Source organism: Canis aureus, chromosome 8 (assembly GCF_053574225.1).
Source record: "Canis aureus isolate CA01 chromosome 8, VMU_Caureus_v.1.0, whole genome shotgun sequence".
NCBI classification, from domain to species: Eukaryota; Metazoa; Chordata; class Mammalia; order Carnivora; family Canidae; genus Canis; species Canis aureus.
This window is the reverse complement of record NC_135618.1, coordinates 51,305,924-51,322,236: the sequence shown is the minus strand read 5'-3', so window position 1 is coordinate 51,322,236 and position 16,313 is coordinate 51,305,924. Positions and strand designations below refer to the sequence as shown.

The 16,313-nt window shown below is 40.8% G+C and overlaps 2 long non-coding RNA genes across 3 annotated transcripts in view; one reads left to right on the top strand and one right to left on the bottom strand.

The window, feature by feature from the left end:
• Positions 1 to 16,313, top strand: part of LOC144319052 (uncharacterized) — a 431,793-nt gene that overhangs the window by 173,037 nt on the left and 242,443 nt on the right. The window lies entirely within an intron of this gene.
• Positions 13,389 to 14,802, bottom strand: LOC144319050 (uncharacterized). Its single transcript, XR_013384968.1, has 2 exons — positions 14,649 to 14,802; positions 13,389 to 13,812 (listed from the first exon to the last, which is right to left on the bottom strand). It is a non-coding gene; the product is annotated as an uncharacterized LOC144319050 (long non-coding RNA).

Here is a 16,313-nt window from a genome sequence, read left to right as displayed (position 1 = left end):
CCTACCCAGGGATCCCCTAGTTTTATTTTAAAAGGTGGTGCTGGGGGGATATTTTCTGACTCTTATAACCCAACCTAGGGAAGTGCACGGGTGGAGGTGGCCTTAGGACAACTGGGTCCAAGGACTCAACACCATGGTTTCTCTCCTGCTCTCTATTTTCTGCCTCTCCTCACATCAGCTTTGAGGCCCAGAGTGAGTTCTCTGTGGGGAGGAGGCCGACCTTTGGGCTGATCTGACACACATCCTAGGATCAGAAAGGACAAAAGGGACCTTTATCGCTAGTTTCAGTTGGGAAAAATCTTGAGGAAAGACAGTCCAAATGTGAATTGTGTACTCGAGCTGGCGAGGTTTATCATTATTACCAGGAGAGTGTGGTGTGAGGTGCTGAGCAGACTGAAACAGTAGCCCCGGCGACGATGAAACATCAGTCCTTATAATAATGACTGTATCTGGGGTGCCAGGGAGGCTCAGTCGGTTAAGCATCTGCCTTTGGCTCAGGTCATGATGCCAGGGTCCTGGGATCGAGCCCCGTGTTGGGCTCCCTGCTCAGTTAAAATTCATATGCAGTAAAATCCAACCTCTTAAATATATGTCATATTTTATATCTTTTGGTGCCACTGCATATGGCATTAAGTTTTGAAACCTGGAAGTGTTGGTCCTTTGACTTTGTTCTTTTTTTTTTTTTAAGATTTTATTTGAGAGAGAGCAAGAGTGAGAGAGAGATCACAGAGGGAGAGAGAGAAGCAGACTCCCTCCTGAGTAGAGAACCCGACACGGGGCTGGATCCCAGGACCCTGGAATTATGACCTGAGCCAAAGGCAAACACTTAACTGACTGAGTCACCTGGCCACTCCTATTCTTTTGTGAATTTTGGCAACCTACATTTATACAACCATGCCTATCAAGATACGGAACATTTCAAACATTCCCCTAAATTGTCTCTTGCATCTTTATAGTCAGTGCCTCCCTCCAGCCCCTGGTTCTGGCAACCACCCATCTGTTTTCTGTCTATATAGTTTGGCCTTTTCCAGAATATCACTTAAATGGAATTACACAGCACATGGCATTCTTTCACTTAGCATTTGAGATTCAGAAAGTTGTAGCATGTGTAAATAGTTCTTTCATTTCATTGCTGAGACTCAGGCCATTGTAAAGGCACAGCACTGTTTACTCACCCATTCATCAGCCAAAACATATTTAGGCTATTTCCAAGTTTAGTTGACAATGAAAAAATTACCAGAATATTTGCGGACAGCATTTTGTGAAAACATGCTTTTGTACTTCTTTTGGTAAATGTCTAGGGGCAGGGTGGCTGAATCATATGATTTGTTGTCTACTGAACTTTATAGGAAACTTCCAAAATGCTTTCCAAAGTGGCTGTACCATTTTCTATTCCCACTTAAAACATTTGAGGGTTCCTGTTGCTTCATATCCTTGTGAACATAAAATATTGTCAGTTTTAAGATTTTTTATTTATTCATTTAGAGAGAGAGCAAGAGCATGAGCAGGGAGCAGGGTCACAGGGAGAGGAAGAAGCAGACTCCTCGCTGAGCAAGGAGCGCAATGCAAGGGCTCAATCCTGGGATCCCCGGATCTTGACCTGCACCGAAGGCAGATGCTTAACCTACTGAGCCACCCAGGTGCCCCTCAAATATTGTCAGTTTAAAATAAAAGCCTTTTTGATAGGTGGATAATAATGTCTCCTTGCGCTTTTAGTTAATGGCTAATGGTGCTGAGCCTTTTTTTGGATGCAAATTTGTCATTCCTTTTTTTTTTTTTTTGTAAAGTACCTGATGAAACCTTATGCCTGTTTTTACCGAGTTGGTTAAATGTTCCCTATAAATTCTAGATATATGTCCAGATATCAGATATGTATTTTGCATGTATTTTTCTCTCATTCTGTGGCTTACCTTTTCATTTTCTTAGCAGTGTCTATTGAAAAGAATTTAAAAAATTTTGGTCAAGTCAGGTTTGTCAATGTTTCTCACTCATGGATTATGCTTTGGATCTCATATCTAAAATATCTTCACTTGACCCAAGGTTACAGAGATTTTTCTGCCATGTTTTCCTCTAGAAGTTTTATAATTTTAGGTTTTATATTTAGGTCTATGATCCCTTTTGAGTTAATTATTGCAGATGATGTAGCAAATGGGTTGAAATTCATTATTTTGCATGTGGATATCCAATAATTATTCCAGTACCATTGAATTACTTTTGCCCTTTTGTGAAAACGGAGTTGACCATATTTGTGTGGGTCTATTTCTGGATTCCCTGTTCTGTTCTATTGAGCTGGGTGTTTATCTCTTCAACAATACCACACAGTCTTAATTACTGTAGCTTTAATAGTAAGTGTTGAAATCAGGTAGCTTGAGTTCTTCAACTTTGTTCATCTTTTTAAAAATTGCTTTTGCTATTCTAGTTCTTATGCCTCCCTAGAAACTTTTTATTTATTTATTTATTTATTTATTTACTTACTTACTTACTTACTTATTTGAGGGGGAGAGAGAGGAGGGTAGTGGGGAGGGGCAGAGAGAGAATCTCAAGCCAACTCCACACCCGGCACAGAGCCCAGTGCAAGGCTCAATCTCACAACCCTGAGATCATGACCTGAGCTGAAATCAAGAGTTGGAACAGGGCATATATTTCCATTTGTTCAGGTTATCTTTGATTTCTTTCATTGACATTTATAATTTTCATCATACAGATGTTGCACTTTTTCCTAAGTGTTTCATGTCTTTTGGTGCTATGATAAATGCTCATAAGTTTTGAAATTGGGAGTTTCAAGTCTTCCATTTGTGTTTTTTTTCCAAAGTTCTTCTTTTGGTGGGATTTTTTGCTTTACATATACATTTCAGATCAGCTTTCTGGGAAAAAAAAGTCTCCTGGGATTTCATAGGAATAGTGTCGAATCTGACCTATTTGGAGAAAACCATCATCATTTTGAGTCTTCCAATCCATGAACATAGAATTTATATTAATTTATTTAGATACTTTTGGGCAGCCCCAGTGGCCCAGCGGTTTAGCTCTGCCTTCGGCCCAGGGCGTCATCCTGGAGACCTGGGATCGAGTCCCACATCGGGCTCCCTGCATAGAGCCTGCTTCTCCCTCTGCCTGTGTCTCTGCCTCTCTCTCTCTGTGTCTGTCATGAATAAATAAATAAAATATTAAAAAAAATATTTTGATACTTTTAAATTTTGTCAACAATGTATTGTAGTTCTCAGTGACAAGTATTTTACTTCTTTTGTTAAATTTATTCTCAGGTATTTTCTTCTTTCTGATGCTATTGTGATTAGAATTGTCTTAATTTCATTTTCAGATTGTTCATTGTTGGAATATAGTATATGATTCATTTTTGTATATTGATCTTCTATTTCTTTTTGAGTGAGCTTTGGAGCTTGTGTTGTTCAAGGAATTTGTCCAATTTATCTAAGTGATTGAGTATTTTGGCATAAAGTTGTTCATAATGTTCACTTATTATCACCTTAACATCTGCAGTATCTGTGGTGCTGTCACCTCTTTAATTCCTGATATCCATAAGTTATGTCTTCACACTCTATTTTTTTCTTGGTGAGTCTGGTTAAGGGTTTATTAGACTTATTGATCTTTTTAAAGAACCAAGTTTGGGTTTTATTGATTTTTTGCTCTTTCTTGCTTTTCTGTTTTCAATTTTGTTGATCTGCATTTATCCTTAGAATTTCCCTCCTTCTGATTGCCTTGACTCTTTTTCTTTTTTCAGATTTCTTAAGGTGCAAACTTAGACCATGATTTGAGATTTTTCTTATTTTCTGACATAAGCATTTAATGATGTAGTTTTCCCTATAAACACTGTTTTATCTATGTCCCACAAATTTTAATATGTCAGCTTGTATTTTTATTAAATTCAAAGCAATTCCTAATTTTTAAGGAGAACTTTTTGATTCATAGGTTATTTAGAATGATATTGTTTCATTTCCAAGTATTTAGAAAATTTTCAGATGTCTTTTGTTATTGATTTCTAGTTGAATTCTATCAGGCTCACAGAACATATTTTGTATCAATTCAATTTGATAAAGTTGGTTTTATAGTCCAGAATATCTTATTGAATGGTCCATGTAACATGAAAAGAATGTGTATTCGGTTGTTGGGTAGAATGTTCTATGTCAATTAGATTACCTTGTTTGATAGTTTTGTATATTCTTACTGATACCTATTTGTTCTATCACTGAGAAATAAATTGTAGTTTTTTTTAAGATTTTATTTATTTATTCATGAGAGAGAGGCAGAGACATAGGCAGAGGGAGAAGCAGGCTCCGCTCAGGGAGCCTGATGTGGGACTCGATCCCAGGACTCCGAGATCACAACCTGAGCCAGAGGCAGATCCTCAACCACTGAGCCACTCAGGTGTCCCAAGATTGTAGTTTCCAAATGCACTTGTGGATTTATCTATTTCTCCTTTTGGTCCCATCAATTTTTGCCTCATGTGTTTTGAAGCTCTTCTGTTAAGTACATATGCATAATTAATAGTTTTGAATTGTGCTGGCACAATGGCATCTTCTCCCCAAAAAGGCAACATGTACTCCCGCTCAGGAGCTGGTCTCACCTCATATCCTGTGTAGACAGTATGTATTTGGGCCTTCCTTCTTAAAATCCAATCTGTGAATCTCTGTCTCTTCATGTGTATATTTAGCCTGTTTACATTTAATGTCATTACTTATGTGGTTGAATTACAATACAGCCTCTGACCCGTTGAGAATTATTCTTGGTGTTTGCTTTCTTTTCATTACACTGAAACCTGTAAATTCTCAAAGTGGTCTCCGGTGAGCTGTGATGAGCCAAAGGGAAGGGCTCGTTCTGTTTCCAGACAGGAATAGTGCTAGTGGGGTTTCCAGTAGAGACCAGCTTTACCCAGCTCATTACACTTTCATCCGGGTCTCAAGCAGCAGAAACAGCAATATGGCAGAATGAGAAGGTGACCAGTTATTCAAGAAGACCTCTGATGAGTATTATCTCATTAAGGTGGTGAATACAATTATCACACCTCCAGTGTACAGATGAGAAAATTGAAGCTTAGAGAGACCTATAAGTGACCTGATCAAGATTATTCAGTGGGAGGGGGAAGATTTGAGTCCAGGTTTGTATGAATCCAGAGTGTAAAATCTTCATTTTCACATCACTATGTGGAAAGGTTATAAATAAATAGTTTGAAGGCATTGCTTCATGATCTCAACCCACATCATCATCAACATATAGATTGAAGAATGTAATGAGGTTTTCAATTTTGTGAGAGTCTGTCCCTTATTTCAAGGTGACAGTAGGGATTTGATATTATTTTGTATGCCTTCATTAGAAATCCAGTCATTTACAGGAGACACACACAATAAAGTTGAAGACTATCAACTTGTACTGGTACTGACTTGTACTGATACTGGATTGGCCAAAGCACACACCTGCTAATTTGCCCATTTCTTGGGCTTGTAGAGAAACAGGGTACAGATGAGTGCTCTGGTGGAGAAGAGAGCTCTCTAAATGAAGACAGTGAGTGGTGAAGTAAAGTGATTCTGACATCTGCTAAGTGGATAAGTACACTGGCTCCAGCAGCTCATTGCTTTGTTCTCATTCTACCCCGTGGAATCTCCCTTCAGCCAATCCTTAATCAAATAATGAATCTATTGCAAAAATAAATTATGGGGAAACACGTCCATTGGTACCTCCCAAACTCAGAAAAATCAGGCTTTTTTTTTTCCTCCTCCTGTTCTATGATGTTTCCTGTCATGCATAATATAGCAAATTAATTAGTGAATCTGGCGGCATTTTGCTAATCCAATTTCTCTCCCTTGCTTGAGGTGAATTACGTTCATGCTTCAGTCTCTTGAATATTACTCTTCCATGTTTGACGGAATTATGTTATCAGGTGATGATTATATTGCACACTATCTGATCCTAATTAAGCCAGAAAAGAGCGACATTGTAAAAGAGGAGAGAATGTTCCGCGGTCTACGCTCCCCACTCCCATGCTGCCACCTCCCATTGTTAAAGCTTTCCAAGCTGTGCTTGGGTTGTTTTTTGACAGTTACATCATCTTAGTCTCCTCCAGACACAATGCCTTCTTGGGTCTGCTTCATCTAATATGTAATTTGTGTAAATTGAGTCTTAGAGAGACATAATGTTTACACTTGCCTTTTTTTTTTTTTTATCAGAAGCATGATGCACAGTAGTGACTGGGATTATTTCAGATGATATCAAGGAAGAAAATGTGTTGTTTTGTCAAAACCGTCCATATAACTTGGGGGAAAAAAATCTGTCATCTGAGAGAAGAGAAACTCAAATTTCAGAGGGGAAGGGAGAACCCGATTGTCAAGATGAACACAGAAAGTGATGAAATGGAGGGATTAAGATCATAGGCTTCAGGGCCTCAGGAGCTGGGTTTGAATTCTGACTTTGCCCTCAGCTGATAACCACTTCTCTCTCCTTACCACAAAACTAAGTGCTCTGTGAAACCAGGGTCCGGAGAGATTAGTTGACTTGCAAAGATCTGATGATGAAGTGAGAAGCCAGGGCTGGGACCCCCCACTCCAGTTCTTGCATGCCATCTCAAATGCTGTGTCCTGATTCCACCAGGGCAGAGAGTAAAGGGGGGTCCACAGAGACACCAATTAGAACAGGTCACTGGATACCAGAGTCTTTTTCTCATGAGGGTAAAGATGTCCTTTTGTGTGAGACTACACTCACCCTCCCTGAACCTTGGGTCATTGATGCCTAAAGCCTTAGACAACTGTGAGATGAGCCAGGCACCATGCTGTTAATGAAAGACACTTTTGTGGTTGGCTGAAGAAAAAAATACAGCACACGACTTTCAACTTAGCCCAAATGCAAGGTATGTCCTGTGTGGTCTACAGACTTTGATCTTTTGTCCTCTTCAACAGGTGGTTCAAAGGCAGGGAGAGCTCATTGTTGAATGAGACTTGCCCCTGTTGGGATAATACTCCTTAGTCCACAGGTCTGCTCATTTTTCAGACTGTCTTCCTTTTGGAGACACAGACTCACACTTTGCAGTAACAAATTGTGTGATTCAGATTGAGCTCTGCTGGCTTACCCACTGGCTTTTCCCACTGCCTTTCCTACTAGATTTTTGTTTCACTAAGTGAAGGCCACTTGGCCTCAACTGCCTTGTTAGGCATCATTCCTGGCCTGTATACACAGATGAAAACTTGACTGTACTCTGGTGGGGAAGATGGTCTGGAGTACCTTTTGGGCTGGCTGGAACAAAGGGGTTGTTTTTTGGGCTGCTTGCAGGACACACAAAGTCGAAGAGAAAATTATGTTTTTCTTTGCAGAATGTCTGCTATGGGAGAAGGCAAGGCCAACCGGGGACAGAGATACTTAACATGGGTTTATTGAACACTTATTATATTCCAGCCCGTATTCTGGGTGCATGGAGAGAGCAGTAAACAAAATGGGCCAAGTCTCTGCCCTGGGGGAATCAGGAATAGGCTTTTGACATGGTGTGGTAGAAAGAGCGCCGGACTTGGGAGTCCCAGTACTGGCTGCTTTACCTGCTCATATTCTAGTGGGGGAGATTTAGACATTAAGCAAGGTAAAAAAAGGAAAGTAATTTGGAAGGTGATAAGTTCAAGGGAGATAATGAAGCAAGGGAGAGAGATAAAGAAAGTGAGAGGCAGTGGAGGAGGTTATACTCAATTTCTAAATTTTTCCATTGAAGTGTAACTGACAAAATTGTAAAATATTTAAATTGGACATTGTGATGATTTGATATTTGTATCCATCGTGAAGGGATTCTCCCATCAAATTAATTAACACACCCATCATCTCCCACAGTTAGCTTTTGGTATCCTAGAGAGCATTTAAGTTCTACTCTTTCAGGGCAGCCTGGGTGGCTCAGCGGTTTAATGCCACCTTTGGCCCAGGGCGTAATCCTGGAGACCCGGGATCGAGTCCCACACCGGGCTCCCTGCGTGGAGCCTGCTTCTCCCTTTGCCTGTGTCTCTGCTTCTCTCCCTCTCTGTGTCTTTCATGAATAAATAAATAAAAATCTTTAAAAAAAAAAGTTCTACTCTTTCAGCAAATACCAATTATACGCCACCATGTTACCAACTATAACCACCATGTTTTCCATTATCTCTTCGGATCTTATTCATCTTATAGCTGCAATTTTGTACCCTTTTATATGCTTTTTCCTATTTCTTCCATATCCCAGCCCCTGGTAACCACTTTTCTACTCTCTGTTGCTATAAGTCTGGCCTTTTTTGTTTTTTTAAAGTTCTATATACAAGTGATACTATGCAGTATTTGTCTTTGTCTGGCTTATCTCACTTAGCATAATGCCCTCCAGGTACTTCTATGTTGTTGCAAATGGCAGGATTTCCTTATTTTTTTAAGGCTGAATAGTATTTCATGGTATATATAAGACTACATTTTTTTTATCTGTTCTTCCATCAGCTGACACCTAGATGTTCAGGGAGGGTTCTGGTAGCACAGGCGTGTTCCCTTTATGACAATTCATTGAGCTGTACTCTTAAGACACATGCGCTTTTCTGCATGCATGTTATACTTCAATAAAAAGTCCAGAATGTACTGTATACAATGGCATATTATTCAGTCATGAGAAAGAAGGAAATCTTGACATTTGTGACAATGTGGATGAACCTTGGGGGCGTTATGTTAAGTGAGGTAAATCAGACAGAGAAAGACAAGTACTGTGTGATTTATGTATATGTGGAGTCTAAAAAAGCCCAACTCATAAGAACAGAGAGTAGATTGGTGTTTACCAGGGGAGGGGGTTTGTGGGAATTGGCCAGATGTTTAAAGGTACAAAATAGCACCTAGTAGATAAATAGGTCCTGCAAATCCAATGCATCCTCATAGGGATTAGAGTCAATGATACTGTATTAACAGACTTCAAAGTTGCTAAGATACTAGCTCTTAATTGTTCTCACCATAAAAAAGAAATAACTATGTGAGATGACGGTGTTACAATATATAAATGTACCAGATGAACATGTTGTATGCCTTAAACCTGTAGAATATTATATGTCAATTATAAATTTTTTTACACGCTGGAAGGAAAAAATGTTGGAAAGAAACAAGTTAACTCATTGCGTTTAGGACACAACAAGGACCAAAGACTTGTCTTTTAAAATAGTGGTTCTCAAAAAAAAAAAAAAAAATAGTGGTTCTCAACCAAGGGAGATTTTGTCTTCCTTCTTCCCTCTTCCCTTCCCAACCCCCAACCAGAACATTGGGCAATGTCTGCAGGCATTTGGCTTTCCCATTCTGGGGGGTGCTACTGGCATGAAGTGGGTGGAGACCAGAGATACTGCTAAGCATCCTCAAGTGCACAAACAGCCCCCACAATAAAATTACCCAGTCCCAAATGTCAGTAGTTCTGAGGTTGAGAAACCCTGCTTTAAAAGAACCTATCCGAGAAACTTCAGGATCATTTCAACATTAATTTCATCCACCACAGCCTTTGCTGACACTGAGGGCCTTATTTACTCAATTTGGACAGTGTTTCCTTTCCCAGGAGGGGCATCTGAGAGCAGGAGCGAATTTCATTTGCTCCCTTGTAAATCTCTGAAATGAAAAACAGGTCTCAGTATTCCTTCCTCTCCCTCCCAGTCTTTGAAGCCCTCCGAAGAGGGACCATGGCAGTTAGTGCACAACAGATTCCCCAGACACAATTTAAATGTCATTTCAGGGCTGGGACTAGGGCATGAATATTTAAGATGTAAATTGTTTGGGTCGTGCCTAAATCTTTTATGGATTTTACTGGATGAGAAAAATGAGTCACTACTTTTTGATAAAGTTCGCTTTCCCTCCATATTATTAACAAACCCAGCCAAGTGAACCAGACTGCGTCTGCTGGAGAAAATAGGGATGCTTGTTTGGGGGACAATATTAGATTCTGTATCCATTCCCAGCATGCCATATTTATGGTTCAAAAACCAAAGAACAGGTAGGAGATTTGTCCTAGGTCAGTGTGTCCTTGCTCGCAAAACCATTGTTGCGTAGCAAATGCATCCAGGATGGGGAATTGAAATTGAATAATCTAACCCTAGGAGGAGAATTAGTTGATTATATAGCAATATTGAAATGATCAGACCCTAACTCCAGAGATTAATCTTTGCCTATCCACCAATTTGAATTCTAGGGCGTGTGTATACATATCGTAGGCAAAGGAAAAGGTACAAATGAAGGGGGTGGGAATGACCTAGAGAGTGGGAGAGATTGTGAGGGGTGGGGAGATAGAGAGAGAAGGAAGGATTTGGGAGACAGGAGAAAGAGAGAGAGAGAGAGAGAGAGAGAGAAATATTTAATAATTTTAAATTCTATAGACTCCAGAAAGAATATCTATTTTAATCTTTTTGGAAGAAATTATGCCTCCTACATCTCACTCTCAGCCCCTACCCAGAAATTAATTTTGAATGTTAATATGAAAGCAACCTCTCTCTTCTTTGAATGCCGCTTTTGATTTTGACAGGGTATCTAAAAGGCTGCTATTAGACAAATTTTCATTAACTAATAAGCTAGTTCTTGGGCAAAACATGAATTTTTTGTCATCTCATGTGGAAATTGAAAAAAGCCATAATTAGGAAGAAAATCACTAATTGTAAGGCACCAAATTTGTTTGCTAAGAATAGTCATTAAAGGGCAATGAAAGCATTAGCAACTTCGGTATCAGAAAACAACTATTAAAATGCAAGGGGAATTGAGGTATTTGCCCAGAAACATAATAATGCCTTTGCATTTACAGGTCTATAATTGTGCTTTGATTTGAGGTATTGTTGATACTTTCTAAGGAACAATATACAGTGGGCCTAAGTACGTAGAACACCATAGCTACGGGCTTCCATGTTACAGCCTCAAGTTTTAATTTCTAGAGAACGTTACCATCGGGAGAGTTACTCAACTGCATTGTCAATGCTGTTATTGCTTTAGGATTGTGATGAATTGGGAAAAACCAGGACAGAGAGTCATGATTCTGTGGCTCAGATAGCTCATGAAACCAATTTTGCATGCAAAGTGCCCGGTGTCTGACGTCAGTGCCAAGTGACCGTGTGCACCGTGTGATGTATTTGCCTTTTTAAGAATAACTTTTAGGGGCGCCTGGGTGACGCAGTAGGCTAAGCATCCGACTCTTCATTTCAGCTCAGGTCATGATCTCAGAGTCATGAGATCGAGCCCTACAGTGGCCTCCACGCTCAACAGGGAGTCTGCTGAAGACTTTCTCTCCTTCTCCCTCTGCCCCCCCCGCCTCCCCTCCCTACCACTTGCTCTCTCTCCCTCTCAAATAAATAAATCTTTTTTTTTAATAAATCTTTTAAAAAAATAATAACTTATTATTTTTGCTTCCTGATAAATACACTTTTTTGGGGGAGGGGGTGCAAATTTAGAAAATGCAGAAACTTCTAATGAAGGGATTTAAAATTCTCCTTAATCCCCTTGACCAAAGAGCCAGTGTGAACCTTGTGGCATGTTTGCTTTCTCTCCCTTTTCTTGCATTTTAAACTTTTTATTGAAGCATAACAACCATATGATAAGGTGCATAGATTGTAAGTGTTCGGCATATAGTGAACTTTTACTTATCTGCCTGCATCACCACTACCTAGATCAGGATAAACCACATTTGTAGAAGCCCCTCTGCCCCTTCGTGCCCTTTCCCAGGCAATGCTCACCCTCACTGCCCCCCTCCCACTATCCAGTCCCAGGGTACTAGTTATTGTTACTCTCATAATAAATACCATGATTTTGAACTTAATATAAATGGATTCCTATGGAATATTAAGGGCCCAGCTTCTTTTATTTGACATTGTGAGATCTATTTTGTTACAGTATAAAGCTAGCTATATTCTTTATTATTGCTGGGTTATAAGCCACTGTATCCTATACCACAACTTCTTTATCCACTGATGAACATTTGAGTTGTTTCCAGCTTTCCGCTATCATGAGTAAAGAACAAACATTCCTGAGGCTTTCTGGGTGGCTCAGTCAGTAAAGCGTCCAACTCGATCTCAGCTCAAATTTTGGTCTCAGGGTTGTGAGTTCAAGTCCCATGTTGGGATCTATACTGATCATGGAGCCTACTTGAAAAATAAAAGAAGGAACAGACATTTTTTGAAAGTGTCTTGGTGGATCGGCACTAATTTTCCTGTGTGCATATAGGCATGGATTGTATTTTATAGGAAACTCAACTCACCTTATATCTGTTTCTCCATCTCCATATCTATCACTACTCATCTCTATGTCCTTATTGATCATAGCAATCCAAGGTCTCTCAGGAAATAGGCCTGTTTTGGCAAACCTGACAAGCTCTGGCATTGGCTGGGAGCAGCTTAAGGGAAGCAACATGACTGTATGTTCTAGATAATTTTTTAAAAATATTTTATTTTATTTGAGAGACAGAGAGGGTGACAAGCAGAGGGAGACACAGACTCTCTGTTGAGCAGGGATCTGATGTGAGGCTTGATCCCAGGACTTTGAGATCAACACCTGAGCCGAAGGCAGATGCTTAACTGACTGAGCCACCCTGTTCTGGATAATTCTTATAATTCTTTAGGTATATAGTCTCTTTCCTCCTTTATCAAGCCTAGCATATCTCCAGCCAGCTTATCCTGGGAGCTAGCCTGGTTATTATTGGCCTGGCATCCAGGATGTGAGGTGAGACCAGCTCCTGAGTGGGAGTACCTGTTGCCTTGTTGGGGAGAAGCTTCTGCAGCATCTTCCAGCATGCTGGGGGCTCTTAATAGGGAAGGACGGGCCACCCCTACAAAACTAGAGAGTCTAGCAGTGCTTGTAGAATCCACTTCCTCCATAACTTCATGGGTCCCAGCTTTTCTCCACCAGGTCCCTAATCTTCACATAACAGACCTGCCTTGGCTGAGCACTCCAACATCTCTGGGGCTCTGCAGCTCTGTAACAGGTCATAAGATTGCCACTCAGCTGTGTCTGCTCTTTCCTTGTAGGAGACAAAGTCCCCTTTGTTAGCTACCACAGAAGCACAGAAGTGCTCTGGATCTCACACTTTACCATTAACTCTTTTTTGACAGCCTTCAGACTGTCATTCTTCTCTAGGGCATCAGTACAACTTGGTAGTGACCAGCCAACTCTGCTAACTTTGTAAGCTTTGCTAGTGCATTCATCACTACACTTGCTACAGCATGTCCTTCCACTGGGACATTTTCCCTGGTCACCATCAGTGAAATGGTTAGCAATTCAGCCACCACTCTGTGACAGAGACTATCCACACTCAGGTACTGAGAGGGAGGGCATCTTCTTCAGCTGCTGGGCAGCAGGTGAGCCAGTCTCAAATCCCCATCTTCCTGCCTGTTTGTTCAGGCCCCTTCTGGTCTCTCTTGTGTTCATTTTAATCCTCTGAGGAGTAGGTACCAAGACAGGATCAATGATTTTATTAGTAGACTTGCATGTGGAAGAAAAAGGTGAAGGAGCCACAGATGGGGGAGACATCAGGCCACAGGGCAAGTCTGAACTCAAGAGAAGGAGAGAGGGACTTAAGATTGGGTGGAAGCATCCTCGACTGTTATGTAGTCTAAGGAAGGTTCCAAGACCATCAGGGAGTTCTTAAGCCAATGTTGGCTCCCAGAGAAGTCTCACATGTCCCAGGATGGATCTGTTTTAGTATCCTGCTGCTCCCAGACATTGGTTTGAAAGTAGCCCTTGGGACAGGGGGCCTCTGTGCAATTACAGTGATAGCTTTCCAGTGGCAGCACTTGGACTCTTGGTCACTTACACTCCTTTTGGCTGGAGGTCTGTGAGGTGCATTCACCTGGGTCACCGAAAATGCAATCAGCACAATATCTGGAATAAAGCATCCATAAGAATTAGCTAGAAGTACTAAAAGAGTACCATTTCCTTACATTTCTTTCACACTTAGGGCACTTTTAATTTTTAGTTTCATGAACAACGCTGTGTTGAGCATTGATGTGATTCATTGTTTCCTTAGAATAGATTCCTGGAATTGGGATTGGGGGGTGGGGATGAAAGAGGGTGCACATCTAACACTCTCAATACAGGGTTGCCAATCGCCCTCCTGTAAGACAGGGTCCATTGTCCATTCACTGTCTGTGTTCTGTGTGTCTAAAAGGTCATGCTGCACAGTGGAGAGAGAGGACGTGCTGGGATTCTTGACGTGGGCTGATGGGAAAAGGGAGGAAACAGAATGATTAGTTTGGCATGGGATGATTTAGATGTGGGCTTCCTTGACCAAAATAGTTAGGTTTATCTAACCAGGTTTTAAAAGTTTTAGGATTATCTAGACTCAGCCCTGGGAAGACTACCCATATCCTCCTCACACCATCTTCACATTAGGTTCTAAGTCGATAAAACAGTTGTCCTGTATTTATACTAGATTTTTCAAGAAAGAGATATAGAGGTCAAGAGCCACTGAGAGGCACATGGTGTGCATGCCAGCGTGGAAGAGGGGGAAGTGCCTTGTCTTTGGAACCAGGCAGACATTGGGTTGAATCCTGGGTCTGCAGGTAGTTGAACTAACTGCCCTAAGCCCTCATCTGTAAAAGTAGTAGTAACTGGAAATAGCCACTTTTTCTTTCCTTCATTCCTCCCTCCGTCTTCCCTCCCTCCCTTTCTGTCTTCTTCCCTTCTTTCTATTTCCTCTTCCCTTTTCTTAACAAAACCTGATCTCTCTTGTAAGGAGCTATCACATGTCTCCATTTTGATGTGTCATCATGGGGCAATAACCCACAAGCCCTGTTCTCCTACTTTAGAAATCAAACCAGTCCTTTTTCCTTTGGGAACCCCTGCTACAGACGCTCCCTCTCAACCTTCTAGAACAGACAAGGAGCAGTCATGTGACCTAGGACATGGAATTCTCAACAGAAGGATACAAGATTCCATGGATGGGGGAGGGCACTTAGGAGAGAGAGTAATGATTTCTTGTACTAGAAACATTCCTTCTAGAAAATTCCTTTTCTGCTTATGTCAGCTTCTGTTGCCTGTGACCAAAGATCCCCCCCAGCTGGTAAACAGCTTTGCCCTAAGGCTTTTGATTTTGTAGGGTGTTTTCTTCTATTTCTTTTAAAAAAAGACTTAATATTTAAGTAATCTCCACACCTTACGTGCGGCTTGAACTCACAACCCTAAGATCAAGAATCACATGCTCCACTGACTGAGCCAGCCAGGTGCCTCTTCTCCTCCCCTTCCTTCCTTCTTCCTTCCTTCCTTCCTTCCTTCCTTCCTTCCTTCCTTCCTTCCTTCCTTCCTTCCTTCCTTCTTCCTTCCTTCTCCCTTCTTTCTTTCTTTCTTTCTTTCTTTCTTTCTTTCTTTCTTTCTTTCTTTCTTTCTTTCTTTCTTTCTTCTTTCTTTCTTTCTTTCTTCTTTTTCTTTCTTTCTTTCTTTTCTTTCTTTCTTCTTTCTTTCTTTCTTTCTTTCTTTCTTTCTTTCTTTCTCTCTCTCTTTTCTTTTTCTTCTCTTCCTCCTCCTCCTCTTCCCCTTCTTTTTTTAATAAGAGTGCATATTAACTCAGAGTCCAGAAAGGCAGAGCCTGGGGAGTGGGTGTATGTTGGGGGTGAGTATTCCAGTTTTTTTCCTTTACTCCCATCCTACAACTTCTGCCTCCTTATTTTGGCTAGCAACTGCCCTATTCCCCCAATAGCATTTTTTTTTTTTTTTACTTATGAAATGCTTTATAAGCATGGTGTACTTTTAAAAAAAGATTTGACTTATTTATTCATGAGACACACACACACACACACACACACACACACAGAAAGTCAGAGACACAGGCAGAGGGAGAAGCAGGCCCTATGCAGGGAGCCAATGTGGGACTTGATCCCGGGACTCCAGGATCACACCGTGGGCTGCAGGTGGCTCTAAACTGCTGCGCCACTGGGGCTGCCCAAGCATGGTGTAATTATCCACACTGACGCTGTGCTGTAGAACTCCTTTAGAGAGCAGACAATATAAATTGCAAAGAGCTGGGAATTAACTTATCTGTTTTGAAGCCATGTTGGGGAGGGTTTAATTGTTGCTCAAAAATTGATTCTAACTGCTGGTTTAGCTAATGCTACCTTGAGTTCTTGACCCTTTATTTCTTTTCTAGGTGACTTGGTAAGTGGTGTATTTGACTTCACCCCAACTATATTTACTCCAACATTTAAACTGTGTCTACATACTCATGTAGCCAGGTGATTTGGGAAACACTGAGAGCCCAACAAAATTCCAGTTTTACCGAGATTACTGAAAACTAAAGTATCCTCTGGCAAGGGCAGTGGTTGAAAATCTGAATAATTCTCTTAAAAACTGAACTATCCCTGTTATCCTGAATGCAAACATACATCTAT